Source organism: Mesocricetus auratus, unplaced genomic scaffold (genome assembly GCF_017639785.1).
Source record: "Mesocricetus auratus isolate SY011 unplaced genomic scaffold, BCM_Maur_2.0 Super-Scaffold_100020, whole genome shotgun sequence".
In the NCBI taxonomy this organism is placed as follows: Eukaryota; Metazoa; Chordata; class Mammalia; order Rodentia; family Cricetidae; genus Mesocricetus; species Mesocricetus auratus.
In genome coordinates this window covers 31,729,842-31,743,593 of record NW_024429201.1, presented here as the reverse complement: position 1 = coordinate 31,743,593, position 13,752 = coordinate 31,729,842, and positions in this window count along the sequence as shown.

Genomic DNA, 13,752 nt, shown 5'->3' with positions numbered 1-13,752 from the left:
TGTTTAGGTCTTTGATCCACTTGGACTTGCGTGTTGAGTGGAGTGATAAATATGGATCTATTTGCATTCTTCTCTATACAGAGATCCAACTAGGCCAGTGACATTTTTTAGCATGTTTGTTTTTCTGGGTCTGTGTTACTACATTTATGATGATTTTTTTTCTTCAGTTTTATGACGTCACTATGTTTAAACACGTGGATTATATTCCACTGTTAAAATGTACAACATTTTCTTTATCCAGTCTTTGACTGAGAACTATCTAGGTTGTTTCCATTTTTTTGGCTATTATGAATAAAGCTTCAATGAACATAGTAGAGCAAGTATCCTTGGGATATGATGTAGCATCCTTTGAGTATCTGCCTATGGTGGCTTAAGGGAAAGTGGCCCACAAAGAGAGTGACAAATTTAGATTGTATGGATTTGTTGTAGTAGGTGTGGCCATGTTGGGGGAGCTGTGTCACTGTAAGGGTAGACTTTAAGTTCTACTGTCATCAATCTACTCCCCTTGTCACAATCTACTTTCTGTTGCCTCTATATAAGCATGTAGCAGTTCCTTCTTCAACAACATGTTTGCCTTAACATCACTATGCCCCCCAACATGATTATAATAGATGAAGCCACTGAAACTATATGCCACTACCTCAATGAAGTATTTTCCTTTGTAAAAATCACCATGTTCAAGGTGTCTCCTCATAGCAATAGAAACCATAACTAAGAAAATGCCCAATAGTGTAAGAATGGTTCCTGAAATAGATATCTTCCAGTTTTTGTGAAACTGCCATATTTATTTCCATAGTGGTTTTATAAATTTGCTCTCCCACCAGCAAGGGAATAAAGTCCCCCTTTTTCCACATCCTTTCCATCATGATCTGCTACTTTTTATGCTCACTTCAACCCTTTTCACTGGTGTAAGATGGAATCTCCTAATTGTCTTGATTTGCATTTGCTTTATGGCTAAGGATATCAAACGTATCTTTAAGTATTTCTCAGCTATTGGAAATTCCTCTTTTGAAAATTCTCTCTTTAGACCTGTATCCATTTTTTTCATGGTCCTATTTGGTTTGTGGTTGTCTACTTTCTTGAGTCCTTTATATATTTTTGATATTAACCCTGTGTCAGATGTGGAGTTGGTGAAAAAAAAATTCTCACTATGTAGGCTGTCAATTTGTACTATTGATGGCCTCCTTTGCCTTACAGAAAGTTTCCAATTTAATGACATTCCATTTATTACCGATTGATATGGGAATGGGAACAGGTGGGATTAGATAGGGTGGTGGAGGGAGAGAATACTAGGAGAGACAACTGGAATTGGGAGTTATTAGGTGTGCAATGTAGAAATCTAAAAAAGTTGAAATGCTCCATCATCAATGAAGGTGTCACTAGAGAAGACTACAAGTAATGGGTTATATGGAACCCAAACTGACAATCTTCTGTATATAGGCAAGGCTTCCAGTGGTAGGACTGGGACACCCGAACCAGACACAAACTACAACCTGACAACCTATCCTTCTTGCAAGATGTGCTGAGGCAAAAGTGGCTCAGGGCTTATGGGATTTGGACAACAAATGGGTGGTCTAATTTAAGACCCAAACCATAAGAGGGAGCCCATAGCAACACTACCTGAATAACCAGGAGCCAGAGGCAGGAAATACCAGAGATATATGATATAACCAAACATGAAGTCCCCTCTCCCTAAAAAAAAAGTCAATGAAATGATGCCTAATGATATTCTGCTATAGGCATAGATCAAAATATAGCCCAATTGTCATCACCAGAGAGGACACATATAGCAACTGATGGGAAGGGATGCAGATACCCACAGCCAAATATTAGACAGAGCTCAGGAAATCCCACAGAAGATGGGAGGAAGGATTGTCATAGCCAAAGGGGTCAAAGAGAGCACAGTCAACAGAATCAACTTAATAGTGCTCATAAAAACTCACAGAGACAGAAGCAACAATTTCATAGCCTGTATGGTTTTGAGCTCAGTTCTCTGCACATATGTTATGGTTGTCAACTTGGTGTTCTTGTGGGACTCAAACAGTAGGACAGAAAGTGTCTCTGCCTAATTTGTCTGTACTTGGTACCCTTTTAATCCTACTGAGTTGCCTCATCCAGCTTTGATTTGAGGGTTTATGCTCAGTCTTATTGTAACTTGTTATGCCAAGTTTGTTTGACATCCTTGGGAATCCTGCTTTTATCTTTACAGAAAAAGATGAAGAGTGGATCTTAGGGAGAAGAGAGGTGGTGGTGCTCCAAGATGTAGCGGGAGGCCAAACTCTGGTTGTGATATAATATATGAGGGAAGAATAAAAGCAAATCAATAAAATGATTTCTAAAAGTATTCTGCTACACTCACAGACCTGTGCCTTATACACCATATGAGGGTCTTCCTCTGGTAGCAGATGGGAAAAGACACAGAGATCCGCAAACAGACATTGTGTGGAGAGAGTCTAAATTAGAGATCTCCATCAAATTCTTCCTGTCTGAGCTCAGAGAATCCTGAGGAAGAGGAGGCAGAGATTGTAAAAGCCCGAAGATACAGAAGACAGCAGGAGAACAGGGCCCTGTGAATCAAGTAAACAAAGCATTTATGAGCTAACAAAGAAAGAAACAACAAGCACAGGGCCCATATGGGTCTTCACCAGATTCTTTGCCTTTATATTTTAGCATTTAGCTTACTATTGAAAGGGGACTCCTGACTGTGGGAACAAGTAGATCTCTGACTCTTGTGCTTTTACTTGAAACTCTTTCTCCTTTTGGGTTGCTATGTCCAACTTCAATATGATAGCTTTTACTTTACCTTATATTTTATTTTGAGATATTTGGTACTTATTTCTTATAATGAGAGACAGAAATGCAGTGAATCCAGAGGTGAGAGGAAATGAGGAGGAACTGGAAGAAGTGGAAGGAAGGAAACTATAATCAGGATATACTGTATGGCAAAAGAATATTTTCAGAAAAGGAAAACAATAAAAAGGAAAAAAAATCAAGCAGGCAAAAAGTAAGAAAACACAACAAAAACCTCAGAAACAAACCATAGAGTCCATTCTATATTGGTCAACTTCTGTTATTGCTGCTTTTTAAATGCACTGTCAGATCACATCATATCATAACATTCTCTGATAGACTTCTGTTATGTTTTTAAATGTGCTCAGATGATTTATCCTCTTCTTCCATATGCCTCCACATCATTACTTTTACTCTATCTTATTAAGATGTTGCTTTCTTTCAGGATAATAAAAAACACTTCTCTATTTTACTCAAGAATGAATTTAATTCGCTATAGCATTATCTGATAGATTTCAGCTTCTGTTGAGAATTAACAAAACAGCAGTTTTTATTTTTATAATTTGCAATCTGCAAAATGCAATTGTTTCAACCATTAGTCATTCAAATTATAACAGAATTTTAATATATTTATTAAATATTTTATATACATGACAAATTATATTTGTATTGCATAAATTTATTCTGAGAATGTGATGTATGATAGTGTTTATGTGGCTTTCAGAGGACAATCTGAGGGACTGAAGTTGCTTCTCTCCTTCCACTTAAAGGTTTCTGGTATTAAACTCATGTACTCAGCCTTTGTAGTAAGCAAATTTACCAACTGACTTGTAGCACTAGCTTCTAAATTATATTTTAAATATCATTAATTCCTTAAAAATTTACTCTTTTCACTGAAAAAAATTTTCATAAAATATATTCTGATTATGTTTTTTCCTACCAGAACTCCTAATTTATCACTCTACCATAACCATACCCTTCTCTCTGTCATTAGGAAACAAACTTTTAATACATTTATGAGAAGACATTTTTATTTTTCCTCCCTAGTAAATAACAAGCAGGGTATACCTATTATTCATTGATGAATTCCAGGCAACACAAGCAGTGTGAGGAGCAATTGTTGTATGGAGAGAAAGGAATAAGGAAATTAAGAAGTTCAGAATAGAATATAAGTGCTATTGTGGGAGGAATTCAGTCATGAAAATGTTTAGAGAATTGTGCATCTAACTGCATACTAAAAATTTCTGCCCTATAATGTGGTGTGTGCATCTGTGTGTGTGTGTGTGTGTGTGTGAGAGAGAGAGAGAGAGAGAGAGAGAGAGAGAGAGAGAGAGAGAGAGGGAGGGAGAGAAAGAGACAGAGAGAGACAGAGAGAGAGGGGAAGGGACTACAAAGAAGGGAGGGAGAAGATTTAAAAGAGGCATATAGTGTTTTACATATATTAAATATAATTGGATAGAACTTATAACATACTCTTTGTTTAAATGAATTCATTTACTTATATTGCATGATGGCCACAGTTTCCCCTCATCCTCTCCATTCAGTCCCTCCACTACATCCTCACTTCTCACCCCCAAAATCCACCCCACTTCTGTTTCTATTTAGGAACTGGCAGGTCCCCAATACTGTTAATACGAATGTCTTAAATATGAAATAAATATATCCTGCAGCTTAAGTAAGAAATGACCAGAGTCTATCATAAAATACACAGGACTTGCCTGAGACAGCACCAGATGAGGGCCCAGTGTTGACAGGAGAAGTGAACACAAGCTACCCTCCCTAACTCAGAGGCTACCTCCAATTGCTAGCCATTTTCAACTGAAAAATTGTCTCTCTAGTGGAGTATTACTGGTGATACAAACTATTTTTAAGGGTAGGCACCATTCTTAACAGTAGATGGTCAACACAATAATAACTCACAGAATTTTTAGAGGTTCTATATGTCATGTCCTGTCAGGGAATCATTTTTCTTTATTTTTAATGTTACAGGTTATTTGTATACATATTATGCTTCCAGTTTTTTTATAAAGGACTCATGTATGTAAAAAAGTGTGTGTCTTGTGTCTCTGTGTATTTCTGATGTTTTTGTTTATCTCATTTTTTATGTATCTTTGTTTTTTTTTCTATTCTGGTGTGTTTGTTTTTACATTACTTATCTTAATTCATTGTTCTTCTTTAAATGTTTGCTTGTTTTCCAAGGTGATACAGAAAAGGAAGGCATGGATTATGGTAGGATAGAAAGAGAAGAGGAGCTTGGAAGAGTTGGGGAAAAAGAGTAATCAGAATATATTGTATGAAAAATATTTTCAATAAAATAAATAAATACAAATTTCTAGACTTCGATATCTTTTGGCAATGTCTGTTGACAGTTGATTTTCAGTAATGATCATGAAGGAAACACCATGAGCAAACACAAACTTAAGCTCAGATTTAGAATCATCCTCTTTCAGATGAGTATTTGACACTGATGTTTTGGAACTTAACATATTTTGCTTCTTATAAACATCATATAAAACATGAATTGAGACCAAGAACTAGACCAAGGTGAATATAAGTAATCACCATGCATTTCTTAGTTACTGGGGGTGGTGTAAATGCTGTGATGGTGTACTTTACTAGATTGGTAATGTACCATTTTTCCATGAATCTGTATTGTTTTGGAGGCTGACGGTCCAGCCTGGCCTTGAACTCACAGAGACCCGCCTGTCTGTGCCTCCTGAGTGCTGGGATTAAAGGTGTGTGCCACCACCGCCCGGCTGAATTTGTTTTTTTTAAAGCTTCTTCATTAACACATTGAAAATAAGATATATATATATATATATTCATCTAATAAGATACTTATTTGATACAATGCTTTAAAAATAACCTATAGTATTTAAAATACCAAGAATTTATTAGAAAAATATAAATAATTGCAAAGAGTATTTAAAATTCTTAATAATGTTTTTCTGGAGATCTTTGAAAGAATAAATCTTGTACTTATGGTGACCACTTCAATATATTCTCTATCTTGGTACAAAGTTTTTGAGAATGAAACTAGAGGTACCCTGTTCTGAGCCTTTTGAAGCCTGGGGACTGTGTACTGGGGAACCCAACCTGGTCCCACCTCCACCCATGGGAGGAGGTATGCATGGGCCTGTTTCCACCCTGTATTCTGGTGCCCTGCTCAGAAACTCCTGAGGCTTGTGATCTTCACATGGGAGAACCCATTCCAGTGGAACAGTCCATGGAGTGTCTGACAATGTCCCATTACTAGTCTGGCATCCACCCATGGGAAGAGGAGAGTCATTGGAGCATTGGATCTGCTTGCACATACCAGAAGGGAAACTAGTACTTATACCCACCGGTAGAGGAAGAAACTCTGCCTGCACCCACTGGAGGAAGAGATGGCAAAAAGACAATATAAAAACACAATTAGCAACAGAAAATCCATTATGACACCACCAGAGTCTAGGGACTCTACACAAATAAGACCTGAACATCTTAATGCAGATGGAGCAGAAGAGACTGACCTAAAAAACAACTTCATAAAAATGATAGAGGCTATGAGGATATGAGACAATCCTGTAAAAAATAGAAGACAAAACAAACCAAAAATATAAGAAATCAACAAATCTCTGAAAGAAAGCCAAGTAAAAACAATCAAACAGATGAAGGAAAAGTTCAAAACCAGAAAACTGAAATAGAGACAATAAAGAAAACACAAAGTAAGACAATGCTGGAAATAGTAATGCTGGGAAAATGATCAGAAACTACACATGCAAGCATAACCAACATAATAAAAGAGATGTAAGAGAGAATCTCAGGTGTTGAAGATACACTAGGAGAAATAGATTCATCAACCAAAGAAAATCTTAAGCCCAACAAACAGCTAAACAAAATATCCAGGAAATATGCAACACTGTGAAAAGACCAAACCTAAGGATATTAGGTATAGAAGAAGGTGAAGAATCCCACCTCATACATGCAGAAAACATATCCAACCAAATAACAGAAGAAAACTTTCCCAACCAAAGAAAGTCATGCAAATGAAAGTGCAAGAAGCTTAAAGAACACCAAATAGAAAGAACCACAAAAAGCACCCTCACCACATAATAATCAAAATTCATAACATACAGAATAAAGAAAGAATGTTAAGAGCAGCTAAGGAAAAAGGTCAACTAACATATAAAATTAAAACTTTCAATATTACAGCTGATCTATTCATGGAAAATCTGAAAGTCAGAAGTCTGGGATAGATATTCTACCATCACTTCCAGACCACGGATACCAGCCCAGACTATTATACCCAGCACAGCTTTCAATCACTATAGATGGAGAAAACAAGATATTCTATGACAACACCAGGTTTATACAAGACTAACCCAACCCTACAAAAAGTTCTGAAAGGAAAATTCCATCCCAAGGAAAATAATTACACCCACAAAAGCATAGGCAGTAGATAATCCTACTTTAGCAACAGCAAAAGTAGGGGGGAGGGTGGAAATCCATACACAATACCACTACCAAAAAAAATAAAAATAAAGCAGAATGAAAAATCATGGGTCATTAATATCCATCAATATTAATTGTGTTAACTCGCCTTTAAAAACACACAGGCTAATAGAATAGATATGAAGAATCCATTCTTCTCTTGCATACAAGAAACACACCTCAACCTCAAAATCAGATAGTACCTCAGAGGTAAAGAGTTCAGAAATGCTTTTCCAATCAAATGGACACAAGAAACAAGCTGGTGTAACAATTCTAACATCTAACACATTAGTCTTTAAACTAAAAACAATCAAATGAGATGGAGAAGGTCATTCATATTTATCACAGGAGAAATCAATAAAGATGATATCTTCAATTCTGAACATCTATGCCCCAATTACAAAGGCACACACATTTGTAAAAGAAATATTACTATAATTTAAATCACACATAAAACCTCACATGCATATAGTATAATAATTCAACACTCCATTCTCACCACTAGACAGGACCACCAGACAGAAACTTAGCAAAGAAAGAAAGGAACAAATAGAAGTTATGACCCAATTGGGTTTAACTGACCTCTATAGAACATTCAATCCAAACAGAAAAGAAGATAACTGCTTATCAGTGCCACATGGAACCTTCTCTACAATCATCCACATACTTGGCAACATAGCAAACCTCAGCAGGTACAACAAAATTGGAATAACCCCCTCTATCTTGTCAGATCACCATACTTTAAAGTTAGAATGCAATAACAACACAGAAAACCTAAAACCTCATTAAAATTGCATAATGCGAAATTGCACGGGTCAAGGAAGAAATTTTAAAAATGTTCCTGGATAGATATCAGTTACCTAAATTAAATCAAAACAGAAAATCAATTTAAATAGACCTATAAACCTTAATGAAATACAAGCAGTCATCGAAAGTCTCCCAACCAAAAAAAGCCAGGGCCAGATGACTTCAGTGCAGAATTGTACCCGAAATTCAAAGTACAGTTAATACCAGTTCGCCTCAAAGTATCCCACACAGTAAAAGCAGAAGGGTCGTTGCCAAATCTTTTTACAAGATTTTCATAACCTTTGTATCAAAACCACACAAAGACACAACTAAGAAAGGTAACTACATGGCGGGTGGTGGTGACACATGCCTTTAATCCCAGCACTCGGGAGGCAAAGGCAGGCAGATCACTGTGAGTTCGAGGCCAGGCTGGACGGACAGCCTCAAAAACAATACAGAGAAACCCTGTCTCGTAAAAACCAAAAAAAAAAAAAAAAAAGATAACTACAGGCCAATATCCCCCATAAATACTGATGCAAAAATACTCAATAAAATTCTGGCAAATCTAATCCAAGAACACAGCAGAAAAATCATCTACCATGATCAAGTAGGATTCATCCCAGGGATGCAGAGATGGTGCAACATAAGAAAATTCATCAATGTATTCCACTATATAAACAAACTTAAAACAAAAACATCACAGGATCAACTCACTAGATTCTGAAAAACCCTCCAACAAAATTGAATGCCACTTCATGATAAATATCTTGGAGAGATCAGGGGTAGCAGGAACATATCTAAACATAATAAAGGCAGCATGACATAAACCAACAGTCAACAAACTAAATGGAGGGGAACTCAATGCGATTCCTCTAAAATCAAGAACAAGACAAGGCTGTCTTCTCTCTCATATCTCTTCAGTATTGTACTTGAAGCTGTAACTAGAACATTAAGACAACAAAAGGAGCTTAAGTAGATACAAATTGGAAAATATAAGTCAAACTTTCACTATTTGCAGATGAATTGATAGTTTACATAAGTGATCCATAAATTTCTACTAGGGAAATCCTACATCTGATAAACACCTTAAGTAAAGTATTAGGATACAAGATTAACTAAAAAAAATCAGTATCTCTTTTATACACAGAAGATAAATGGGCTGAGGAATAAATCATAGAAACATTAACCTTTACAATTGCCACAAACAACATAAAATACCTTGGGGTAATGCTAACCAAACAAGTAAAAGACCTGGGTAACAAGAACTTGAGTCTTTCTTTTCCTTGTTTTTAAAAATTTAATTTAAATTAGAAACAAGTTTGTTTCACATGTCAATCACAGCTCCCTCCCTCTTTCCTCCTCTCCAGCCCCCTTTCCACCCTCTGCTATCCCCTTCCCCAATCCCCACTCCACTCTGCAAGGAGAGTGAGACACTTCATGATGGATCTCCAAAATCTGTCATATGATCCAGAGCAAGGCTTGGGCCCTCCACCATATGTCCAAGCCGAGACAACATCCCTCCACATGGAATGGGCTCATAAGTCCATCTAGATGACAGGGCTAAATGCTGATATATTGCCCGAGGCCCCAAAGAATGCTGGGCCCTCGGCACTGACACCCACATCCGGGGGTCTGGATCAGTCCCATGATGACCTCTCAGCTATCAGTCTGGGGTCCATGAGCTCCCTCTTGTTCAGGTCAGCTGTTTCTGTGGATTTCACCAGCCTGGTCTTGATGCCTTTGCTCATCGCTCCTCCTTCTCTGCAACTGGTTTCCAGGAGTTCAGTTCAGTGTTTGGCTGTAGGCATCTGCCTCTACTTCCATCATCCACTGGCTGGAGGCTCTAGAATGGCATACAAGGTAGTCACCAGTGACATCATTGGGGAAGAGCATTTAAGGTAGCCTCTCCACTATTGGTTAAATTGTCTGTTGGTATCATACTTGTATATCTCTGGAAATATCACGAGTACCATATCTCCCCTCAAACCCATAGTGGCTCCCTCTATTATGGTATCTCTCACACTGTTCTCCTCTGTTCTTTCCCTAACTCTCAACCTTCTTTCTCCCCCATGTCCTTCTCAGCTCCTTTTCATCCCCTCTCTTTTTACCAGCTCCTTCTCACCTCCCCTCATGCTCCTATTCCCTCAGGGGATCCTGTCCCATTCCCCTTCTCTGGGGTACCATGAATATCTCTCCCTGTTTCCCAGACTCTCTGGTGGTGGGATTGTAGGCTGGTACATTCCTGTTTCATGTCTAAAATCCATGTATGAGTGAGTACATACTATGCTTCTCTTTTTGTGGCTGGGTTACCTCACTCAGGATGATTTCTTCTAGTGCCATCCATTTGCCTGCTAATTGCAAGATTCCATTGTTTTTTTTTCCACTGAGTAGTAACTTGAAAGAACAATACTCTAGTTTATATCAAAAAACAAAAGACCCAGAATACCCAAAACAAACCTGGACAATAAAGGAACGTCCAGAGTTATCTCTATCCCTGACTTCAAGCTCTATTATAGAGCTATAGTCCTGAAAACAGCTTGCTGTTGGAAAAATAGACAGGTAAACAAATGGAATCAAATGGAAAACCCTGATACTAACCCACATACCTACACACACTTTATTTTTGACAAAGAAGCTAAAATTAAACATTGTAAAAAAAGACAGCATCTTCAACAAAGGGTGCTAGCATAGCTTATTATTGGCATGTAGAATACAGCAGATAGATGCATGTGTATCACCTTGCACAAAACGTAAGTCCAAATGGATCAAAGAACTCAACAGAAATCCATGCACACCAATACTCTTCAAAGAGAAAGTGGGCTTCCTGAACATAACACCAGTAGCACAGACACTGGGATCAACAATTAATAAATGAGACCTCCTGAAATTGAGAAGCTTTTATAAGGCAAAGGGCACAGTCAACAAGACAAAAAGTACTTTGAATCTTTAAAAAAGAAATTATAGTGGATACCAGAAAAAGGAAAGATCTCTCATGCTCTTGGATAAGTAGGATTAATGTAGTAATAATGGCAATCTTGCCAAAAGCAAACTACTGAATCAATGCAATTCCCATCAAATCCCAGCACAATAATCGACAGACCTTGAAAGAATAATAGTAAACATTATATGGAAAAATAAAAGAACCAGGATAGCCAAAACAAACCTGCACAATAATAAAGGAATGTCTGGAGGCTCCATTATAGTGCTATAGTCCTGAAAACAACTTGGTATTGGCACAAAAATAGTTAGGTAGACTAATAGAATAAATTGAAAACCCTGATATGGACCCACATACCTAAGAACATCTGATTTTTGACAAAGAAACTAAAGTTATACAATTGAAAAAAGAAAGCATCTTCAAAAAGTGGTGCTTGCATAACTGGATTATGACATGTAGAAGACAGAGATAGATCCATATTCATCATCATGCCAAAAATTTAAGTCAAAATGGATCAAAGATCTCAACATTAATTCTGTCACTCTGAACCACTTAGAATAGAAAGTAGGAGGTACCATTGAACAAATTGGTGTAGGAGACTGCTTCCTGAACACAGCACCAGTAGCACAGACACTGAGATTGACAATTAACAAATGGGACCTCATGAAATTGAAAAGCTTCTGCAATTCAACAAACACAGTCATCAAGACAAAATGACAGCCCACAGAAAGGGAAAATATCTTCACCAACCCTTCATCTGAAAGAGGGCTGATTTCCAACATATACAAAGAAATAAAGAAGCTATACACCCCCAGAAACAGCTAACCAGACAAAGGTTAACTCTTGAATCCCAGGCATCAGCCTGGGAATCCATCATGGGACTGATCAAGACCCCCCTGAATCTGGGTGTCAGTGAGGAGGCCTAGGTAATCTATTGAGCCTTGGGCAGCAGATCAGTACCCATACCAAGTATACACACGGACTCCCATAGAACAATGTGAGGTGCACTCTCACCCTGAACTCTTGGGGAAGGGTCTAGGCCCTGCCCTATATGAAATGACAGACTATGGACACCCCCATGGAGGGCCTCACCCTCCCTGGGGGAATGAGGGGATAACGGGGGGGGGATGGGGGGAGGGCACTGGAGGAGGGGAGGCAAAAGGAGAGGGACCTGGAACTGACTTGTGAAACTGACTTCTTTCTTATCTAAATTTAAAATGGAAAATAAAAAAAAAAGGTTCATACAACAAGGGCATCTGCTCCACTATGTTCATAGCAGCATTGTTTGTAATAGCCAGAACCTGGAAGCAACCTAGATGCCCCTCAACTGAAGAGTGGATAGAGAAAATGTGGTACATTTACACAATGGAGTATTACTCAGCAGAAAAAAACAATGGAATCTTGAAATTCACAGGGAAATGGATAGCACTGGAAGAAACCATCCTGAGTGAGGTAACCCAGTCGCAAAAAGACAAACATGGTATGTACTCACTCATATATGGGTTTTAGATATGGATCAGGATAGTGCCAGTCTGCACTTCCACAGATAGAGAGTCTGGGAAACAGGAAAGAACCTAAAAGATATGCATATATGCATAGTACCCAAGAGAAGAGGATGGAGACAAGATCCTCTGAATGGATGGGGAACACGGCGAGGGGGTAGTGGGACCTGGGAAGAATAGAGGGGGTAAAGAGGAAGGGAGTTGGTCATGGGGGAACAGGAAGTTGAGGGGTGGGGGTAGAATAGGGGGAAGAGGGAATCATAGGATCGAAGACAGATCAGGCACCAGAATGACCTCGAGTGATCTAAAGGTATAACATCAATTGGCAAGCTAAGCAATAGTGGAAGGACCACCTCGAATGCCCATTCCTGATAATGAACTTGATGTCTATAACTATCCGGGAGCCTTCATCCTGGGACTGATGGAAGCAGAGGCAAACACACAACTAAGCACTGAACTGAACCCAAGGAACCCAGTGACAGAGAGAGAGGAATGATGAGCAAATTGGCAAAGAATGGGCTGGCAAAACCAGCAGAGACAGCTGATCTGAACAGGGGAGTTCTCTTGGACCCCAGACCGACAGTGGGGAGGCCAGAATGGGACTGATCTGGACCCCCCAAATGTGAGTGTCAGTGAGAAGGCCTGGACAACCTATGGGGCTCTGAGCTGTGGATCAGTTTCTATCCCTGGTATACAATCTGTCTTCATGTGCCTATAGCACAAAGAGAGATGCTCTCTCAGCCTGGACTCTTAGGGGAGTGCCTTGACCCTACCAAGAGTAAAATGATAGACTCTAGACATCCCCTATGTGGAAGGATTTGGCAATAGGGTGGGAGGGAAGGTGGAAGGGGAGTGCAGGAGGAGGGGAGGGAGAGGGAACTGGGATTGACATGTAAAACAAGCTATTTAAAATTAAAATAAAAAAAAGAAGGTCAAAAAAAAGAATAAAAAAATCATAAAAAAAGAAGCTATACACCAAAACACAAGTAATCGAATTAAAAAATGGGGTACAGAACTACATATAGAATTATCATTAGATGATTCTAAAATGTCTAAAAGACATTTAAGAAAGTTTTCAATATCCTTAGCCATCAGGGAAAAGCAAATTAAAATGATTCTGAGATACCATTTTGCTCCTGTCTTAATGGCTAATATAAAAAACACCAATGACAGTTTATTCTGGATAGGATGTGGAATGAAAACTCATACAGCCACTTTGGAAATGAGTATGTTGCTTTCCATTAAAATGGAACTCATTCAACC